This window comes from Nelumbo nucifera, chromosome 1, assembly GCF_055504915.1.
Source record: "Nelumbo nucifera cultivar China Antique chromosome 1, China Antique-T2T, whole genome shotgun sequence".
Lineage (NCBI taxonomy): Eukaryota > Viridiplantae > Streptophyta > Magnoliopsida > Proteales > Nelumbonaceae > Nelumbo > Nelumbo nucifera.
This window is the reverse complement of record NC_142649.1, coordinates 186,475,705-186,484,915: the sequence shown is the minus strand read 5'-3', so window position 1 is coordinate 186,484,915 and position 9,211 is coordinate 186,475,705. Positions and strand designations below refer to the sequence as shown.

General features: G+C 33.1%; 1 long non-coding RNA gene across 1 annotated transcript; it reads left to right on the top strand.

Annotated features, from left to right (window-relative positions):
* Positions 1-1,079: 1,079 nt before the first annotated feature.
* LOC104596277 (uncharacterized) lies at positions 1,080-8,488 on the top strand. The gene is made up of 4 exons (XR_016085863.1): positions 1,080-1,364; positions 2,846-3,029; positions 6,046-6,174; positions 8,247-8,488. It is a non-coding gene; the product is annotated as an uncharacterized LOC104596277 (long non-coding RNA).
* Positions 8,489-9,211: the final 723 nt, after the last annotated feature.

The window sequence follows — 9,211 nt, the reverse complement described above, 5'->3', positions numbered from 1 at the left end:
TCTCTTCCAATATCATCCAAAGCAAGAGAGAAGGAATGATTTTGTAGAGATGATTAACTTGAGAATCTCTAATAGTTAGGTTCTACCACACATAGATACTATTAACCACATGTTGAGTTTGAAAATAGGAACATTAAATAGGTTGTCATAATAGTTCCATAGCTTCTTTGCCATAACTCCATTTGTAAAGGCACTGTGAAAAATTTCAACAATGTGAATGCCACAACAACTACATTTAGAAGCACATTAAATACCTCTTTAAAGAGGCTTTAAAGAAAATAACTAAAGCCGAAAAGAACATGAAGAATAATTCTTCACCGAATAATTAAGAGAAAATTAATAAAAATTGTCTTAACTACTCTTTTCATAGACTTCCATACATCTTTATGGCTAATACAAGAAAGTTTCCTAATTTACTTGAACACTTTTTATTAGAATCCTACTAAATTTCCTTGAAAAGAAAGTCCTAATTGAAGACAAATTCGAAAATCATACTATGATGTTAACTTGGTAAATACGAATTAATATAGAAATTTTGCGATAACGCTAACTTAGTAAATACAAATTAAGATGGGTCCCCGAAAATCAACTTAGTAAGTGGTTACTCAATTAACCCAAATCCCGCACTACATCATCATCCTTGAATTTGACCTCAAATTCATACTACCATTTGAGAGGCCGCTAACATAAGTTGTTGCATTTCTGTTATGCCTCTTTGTTTCTAACCCTCTTATAGATAATTTGTGATGTAAAACTTCTAATACGAATTGAAATATTTTCACCACATATCTTATAGTTTGAAATATACATTACAAGAAAATCATTATTTAGAGGCGTTTTCTACTGTGGCGCCACTAAATGTTAGTTTTAGTGGCAGATATTGAATTGCCTTAAAAAGCATATTTGAAATGCCGCTATATAGTTGTTTTAAGTGGCTTTTATTAAATTGCTATTAAAACATTTTTAAAGCGCCACTAACATGGCTTTGGACACTTAAGAGGTATGCTTTTATTTGAACCATTGATTTCAATTCAAATCAATGGTGGAGATGCAAATATAAGAAAAGAAAAGTGGCGGGATTGCAAGTTTCTACTTTCTTCCTCCCGCGCGCATTCTTATTCTACCTACACATTTTCGTTCGAATAAAGGAAGAACTATTCCTCTTCTTGTCGAAGTCGTGCGCCCACCACACTCTAGACAGCATTCTCATTCGAAGACATTGCCCATTCAACTGTTAGTCTTCTCTCAAAATCGAATCCGTCTGTCGCATTTGGTGTTCTTGTTCAAACAATTCCAGAAGACCGCTATCGAAGTGTTATTCAAAACCTATTTCGTTGGAGGAACTAGAGCCGCGCATTTGCTTGGTATGTTTTTTGTTTGTCTTTTTTTCACTATAAATATTTTTGGTATTTTCATAGAGGTTTGTTTTATCTTTGTTCTCTCTGTTTTTTCTTTGGGTATCACTTTGTTTTTCTTCAACACCGCTATTGAAGAGATATTAGTGCATTTTGGATTTGGGTTTTCTGGTTTTGATATTTTTGTATGCTTTTAATCGCATCCCAGGTTAGACTACGGTCTCTTTTAAAAGTTCTATAGGGTTCTGCCATTTTGTGAGACACCCAATTGGGAGTTAGAGAGGAGAGGACATTGCTTGTGAGTTTTGTATCCTGGTGGAATTGGCGGGGTTGGAGGCTTCTCTACCAGTAGGACTTACGGTGGAATCGGTACAGCCGCAACGACACCTCCTTTGTTTTCCCATGCAACGTGGCATGGTGTTGATGTCGGGGCTGTTGTTGACCCAATTGTTGTTGGTGTGAAGCGGCTAACTGAAGCTCTCTATCATCAGAATGTTTTGGGAACCCATAGAACTATTGGACAAAGTGAAGATTTGTTTTCCATGAACCCTTTTGTCAAGCGCCCTAGGTTCGAAAGTACAAGCAATTTGCCTATTTATCCATAGAAACCAGAAACCAAGGGGAAGTCCCTAACGTTCAGAATACTTGAACCTTAACAATAAAAGCATAGAGTAGTGAAGAGAAAATCACCTACAATTTTCTTTTTCACTTTGTTTGGTGCTCAACTTGAATCACTGAAGTCCCTAACCTTCCAAAGACCTAAACCTTAACAACAAACACACAGAGTAGAGAAGAGAAAACTGCATGCAATTGACGCTAGGATTTTTTGAGAGGCACTATCAACCTAGATGTCGGAATCATATTAGAGAAGAGCAAAAATTACATTCCTTTGATGTCAGAGAAAAAAAAATTGTCACAGCTCTACTAGATCTTGGAAGAACCTCCACTTTTGCAATTGAGGCACTCTTGATCTCCTTCTTAAATCACCAATTTTGCTAATTTGAGGTATGTTTATCTCGTCTTGGAAACAAATTTTCTCGTTTTTAATTTATTTCGTTCATGCATTTATCACGAAACAAATTTGAGGTATGCTTATCTCACAGGTTTCCACTGCCTTTGGACTTCTTACCATTATGAATGAAACCCAGATTTTTTGGGTAGTATGGTTATGTTATGAATGAAATCTACATGCTATTTACTAATAAAGATAATATACACTTATCAAAAAAGTATCTATTTGTTTTTAATAAAGCAACTATTTTATTAGAATGTTTTTTTTTTCTAGATAAGCACCAATTATCATTCATTCATTAATTATAAACAGAATGTACAATGGATAAAACAAACAATGGAGAGCGTAGAGTACATCTCCCCCTATTTATCATATGACAAAACAGCCCAGAAAAATTAATTTCCAAGTGCCCCTTGCTTCACAAATATCTTTCTGCTTTATCTCTATTTTAGTTGGTGGTAATGTTTTCCCCTTGCAGATCCATCTGGATTTATCTTGTTTCCTCTTGTTGTTCACTCTTTTTATCTGGTGGTATCATCGGCTGGAATACTCTCAATCAGGAGTACACGTGAATCTGAAGTGAAGTCTCCTACAGAGGATCCTATGACAATTCTTCGGAAGAGCCATTCAGTCACAATATTTTTGGTTGTTTTTTTGGAGTGGTAATCTCTCATCTACTGCCATTGATTTATAACTATATTCATGCAGTTGGTGTTATACAAGTGCTTCTGTTCTTCACTTAATTTTTATGTATATGAATGGATTTGTTTGAAGACAAAAAATTTAACTTAATGTTAAGCATGTAAAATCTTTACCTGTATTTGCTTGATATTATCTGATTTTCTCTTGGGTGTTTTTCTTCACTTTGCAGTCTATTCGTTGGCTACTTTATATTGAATAGGTACCTTTGCATAGCTGAACTTTGACTTGTGGGGCTTGGTTGGAATCATCACAGTCTATGTTTTTGTTTGGATCACTAAGTATTATACCAATTACAAGCATGGGTGAACAACAAGCTATTGATAGATAGGGGAATAATCACAACCATTTATTTATAACTATATTCATAGGTAGATGCAGTCTCCTTCATCTAGCTATTTCTTCTCTTCTAGGTTTCTTCATTTTACTTCTCAAGTAGTCTATGGTTTATTATTTCTTTCTAATTTTATAGTTTAGATATTTGTACTAAGTTTCCCTGCATCCATTTCAATTCAATTCTCTCTTCTCTCCTATTGGAGTTGGACCTAGGATCCTACAAAGGTGTTGTTTGATAATGGCTTAAATGGATGAGTTGAATAATTTATTATTTTATCTTTTATTGAATAAGCCATCAAGTAGTTTATTGTCTTATAATGGTTGAAATGTTTGATAATGTGTCTTATTGAAATATGTTACATCTTGAGGTTATAATACCTTGTATTTCCATATGCCCCCTGAATATTTTAATCAAGAATGCTTGAGTTCAAGACTTCACAAGTTGAAGTGTCCAAAACAAACCAATTTTCCATATCTTGCTTCCACTAGAATCTCCAAATTAAAATTCAACTGGAACCAAATCTACTTCTCAACTTGTAAACCATTGAATTAAATTTTAAACCATTGTTTATGAATACCTTTCCACACTCCACACCCAAATGATACCTTTACATCCCAGCCATTAGCATTGATTCATACCTTTCAGTGATTAATTCCTCCATAGTTTGTTTAGCTCAATGGACCCAAAGGTCAGCCAATAGGGGAATTTGACATTAATATATGTACTCTATTTTATGTATAAGGCAAGTTTGATTGTTATTGAAGTGGCTGGTCTAAGACCTAAACTTGTGCTCATTTGTTAATCTAAGATTTTACTATTCCATTGATATGTCCTTCATTCTAATAGTTTTTTTAATTGGATATTTTCGGGTATTAATACAAAAAGATCATGGAACATGAATTTTTTAGGTTATTTTGGTCCAAGATATTCAACAAAATTAAAGGGGAGCCAATTTCAAACAAAAAGGAGAGTGGTAATAGCAATTCCATAATAGGACGAAAGTATTTTTTATCAGTGAAAAATGAAAATACTTATTAATTTTCTTAGCGGTTGTATATGTTTTAGGGATTGACAGAGAAGATCTCTACTGGGAGTTTCTCGAAGCAAAAGCTTTTTAATATTGCGTACTTAAAGTAAGTTCCATGAGACCAAATTATCACATGAGGATTGAATAGTCTAGTAAAAGACTGCTTTTAGGCAAACTTTTTTTTTAAATTTTCCCAATAAATAGATAAGGTATTTTATTAAAGATAGAATGGAACCACTATAATGTTATTTAGCCAATGATTACCAAATCATTCCAACTCAATCATTAATAGCACAAAATGATGAGTATTCCTAAACTCCTTATTTTCCATAGTCCATGATGTCATTGTTCCATAATCATTCTTCAAGGCTACTTCCTCTGGAGTAGTATGTTTTAACTTCAAAAGTTCTGTTTCTTCTTGTCCATATTGTCCAAGTTATTGTCTACTACTGCTGGAATAGTGTGTCATTGTAGTTTCCCTTTTTATTTCTTAACCTCTTTACTATATCTCCAACACTTCCTTGACTATTATTACAATCAGTGTCATTCCAATTATTGCCATAAGTGGATCATCCAAACCAACAGGCATAGAATAAGAATGGTTATAATATTTCATTCCATCTTTACCTACTTTGCAAAAATGACTAGGTTCCCCAGTGGACAGATGTTAAAATTGAGTTTGATCGTACTCCCATTTGATTTATAATCTTATATGTTCATCATGTCCATCATAATACATTTGAATATCCTTAATTTCTGGACCAAACCATTCAAATTATGATAAGATCTATCACCGTTGGAACTGAATTTTGCTTGTTTTTGAGTATCTAGTATTCCCTTTCCAATTCCTCTTATTCCCCAAAAGATAGTGTGGAGCAAAACTCTCTAGCCATGGGCTTGAGTAGAAGTTGGGTTTTGGAATCTATATAGATACTTTTGGTTTGAGAACTAAGGAAGGTTCAAGTAAAATTCTCATGTTTTCCCTCTTCCAAAGTTTATAATTCTGTTTTAAGATAAATTTCTAATTCTATTCATGACACAATAAGATTCATGTTACTCAAAATTTAGGCAAATATGATTTTGGTGAATATGTTGATAATGCAAAAACAACAATAATATCACATTTATTGGATGCTTCATGCTGAGATATTGAGAAGATAACAGAAACAATGAAAGTATGGTGAAATCTTTCAAAAAACTAATGCTTTTGCTAGGGAATGGATCCCGTGGTCTGATTTGGAATAGGGGACTCTAATCCTAGTGGATAATTTGTTAAGTGCTGTGTGAGTTTATTTTGTTTTTTATTAAAATTTGTATTGTTGTACTGGTTCCTTACTTCACAACTTCTAGGATGCTAGAATTTTATTCATGTCTGGATGCTTAGATATGACTGACAGGAAGAGATTGACATTTTGACGAAATGTGTTCCAATTTAGGCAAATTGGCAATTTTTTGGATATTTTAGGTTTTCTAGTTTGTATCTAATTTAATTACAGAAATCTCTAGCTCATCTTTGAGGTTTGTATGGTTATCTATTTAAAAGCTTATTTACTAATTTATAATGTTCTGTATGACTGGATAAATTTGTTCTTCACATAATCTTCATTTATGGCAGGTTGTTTGGGCATGGACTATGAATCCACCATATAGCACTAAGCGGTGACATCAACGTCAACCCTTGTCAACACTTGATTCGATCTCTTCACCACAGCATTGAACCAATGTCTCGAAGGCAACATTAGAGGTAGAGTTGACATTTATTCAAATCCTTTTTAAATAATGATTTATAAGTTTCTGCTTATTAGCTAAATTTCATTCAGTGATAAAATATGTTCTTCTTATCCCTTCATATGAATGCAAGCTATGATATGTGGATTGGAAACTTTACATTGTTACAATAATTGCTTCTGGTGGATTTAGCTAGTTCAACATACATATAGTATAGACAGAAAACCATCTTATCCCACTAACTTCAGTCCGGAATTCCTTGAACCCTTAAGCTGAAAAGAACTTAAATTCCCTAGCTCAATTACAATTTAACAATGGTTGACAAAACAATTTCCAAATTAGCAAGACAATGAAGAAACCTATGTAGTCAAAATATCAAAGGTTGTAATTGGACTAATAGCCAAACATGGATGGCAGTTCTTAGTTAATAATTGAATATGGTTTTTACAACTAATTGATGCAAGATTAACTACTATGATTCCAATTGATGTATGAAAGATTCAACTCGAGGTGGATTTTGTAGAGCTGGTTAAAAGGTTTAACAGGACTTGGGCATCAATTCAAGCTAATAGGTAGAAAAATTTGGGTTAGGAAGGCTCTTTGGGCTTATTGAAAGAATAAAGATTTGTCCTGAAGTTATGAAAGGGTTCTAAGTGAGCAAAATAAGTATACTATTGGAACTAATGAAATTTTGGATGAAGGCATAGAGTGGAGATTTTTAGGAGAAACTAAGTTCAACAAGGTCCTAGGTATAGGCCATGCACACAAGGACACAAAATATGCTTCCCAAAGAAAACCTAAATTCTAAAAATTAGGGTTCTAGGTAGAGTTTTAGAGTGAAATTTGGTAGAACAAGAAGTAATCAAAACTTACAGCAGTTACCTAAATGAAGGTATTTTTAGAATATTTGGCACAGAGTTGTAAAAACTATAGAAATAGCAAATTCTTGGTATTGGAAGAATTAATGAAAGAACGTACATGGATCAATAACAAACCCTTGTTGATTTAATTTGATGTTTTCCTTGGTCAATAATGTCTTTATATGCTAGAATCAAAAAACTTCTAGAGGAAGTTAGAGAGAAAGAAAGAGGAGAAAACCCAAAATCACTCAACAGGTCTGAACAAAAATATATGTGGATTACCTCCAGTTTTTCCTCTCCCTAAGCTTATCCCAAACAGAATTCCATCTCTTGATGATGGAGAGATGATAAGTGGATCAGGCCTCTTGTTTCTTTGATTATTAATAAAATTTCTGGTGGCTGCCCCTCTACCGGGAGTAAAGTTTGGAGTTCTAAAAATATGATAAGTGGAAAGAAGCTTGAAGTTGGTCTCCAATCACATTGTCCCACATGACAGGCTGTAGATCTAGCCATATCCATCATTACATCCATATTCCACCATTTTCTCCCAAGGTGGGTTAGGACCCATTTTCTCAGTTCATACCAGAACTCTCTCTCCCATGGATTTACCTAAAAATAATGATCTCTCTATCAAGTTATAGCTTTGAGTTTTCTAGTTTTTGTCTTTGATAAACATGAGTTGCTTAGCCTTGAGAGTCTGAAGTTGATAGACAGATTGGGCCCACAACCTGTATGTGTCTTATGCGGGTGATTTTTTTGACCCACTTTGGAGATTCTCATGGACAGATTCTCTATGAAAATTTTGCTAGGATTTTTCTTTGAATAGCTTCTACTTGATTTTGGGGTGAACTTTAGGTTGTCTTAGGTACCATGCTGCTTTTACTTTTCCAATCAATGCAGCAATGTTTACACAACTATTAGCTCATAGATTTATCTTATACTTCAAACATATTGGTGATGGAAACTCTTTCAAATAATCTTCTCCAATGGATGTAGGTTCTCTACCAAACCAATGCAGCAATGTTTACACAACTATTAGCTCATAACACTTATTTTTATCAACATGGTTTGCATGACACTTCCTTATTCAATATCTGATTGCATAACACTTAATCAATAGGGTATCCATAACACTACATATATAATGATTAATTTATAACATCTTCTTTAATAGCCAGTTTTATGTTAATTGACTAATTTTTTTAATATGATATAATTGCTTTTTCAGGAAATTGTTGACAAGGAGCATATTGAAGATACTTTTGGCTATGATGGAGAATTTTAAAAAGCATAGAGCAAGACAATTTACTTAAATGTATTGTGTTTTGAAGTACAATTTTTGTTGGTTTTGAAAATCTCTACTATTGGATTTGACTTCAAAGTGACATTTGTATATATGAACATTTAATAATGAACTAGTTTAATTTAAAAATGATTTATTTGGTTAAAATTTGTAATTATTTTTTTCTTTTATTAAATATACAACATGCATTGAATTCAAATTTGCATGATGAAATTAGTAGTTAGTGATAAAGGTTCTTTTAGCACTATATAATAAGCAACATTTTTATTGTTGCTTCATTTATATTTTAGCATATATATATATATATATATAGGTAAGTATTTTGTGTCATTTAAAAATGCTGCTATAGATGACCTTGTAGTGGCGCTTATAAGTGCCGTTATAGAGGTTGCTATTTAGTGGCACACAGAATTGCTACTAAATGTGAAATAAATGCCATTATTAAATTTCAATATGACATTTGAAGCTGTCACTAAAAGATGAAAAATACCACTAAAAATATGTTTGATTGGCGTTTATATAAGTGCCATTAAAATTTGAATAAATGCCACTAAAAGTCAGTTTGAGTGGCATTTATTTATGTGCCACTAAAAATTGAATAAATGCTGCTAAAACCATTACCAACATAGGTACTGGTGGCGCAATTTGAAAACGCCACTATAGCCTTTAGTGGCGCTTTTACCTATATTTAGCGACATTTTCTAACGTTGCTAAAGGTCACTTTTCTAGTAGTGATATCCCTTGCACTTCACATAAGATGATTATTCCTTTAATAACCATTCTGAATGTTGCAAAATTGTTAGCCAATAAGGATCTTCATAGACATGCATGAAGACAATGTGATCATAACCCCCAAGATGATAGATGTTGTCTCAATCATTTTGAAATTC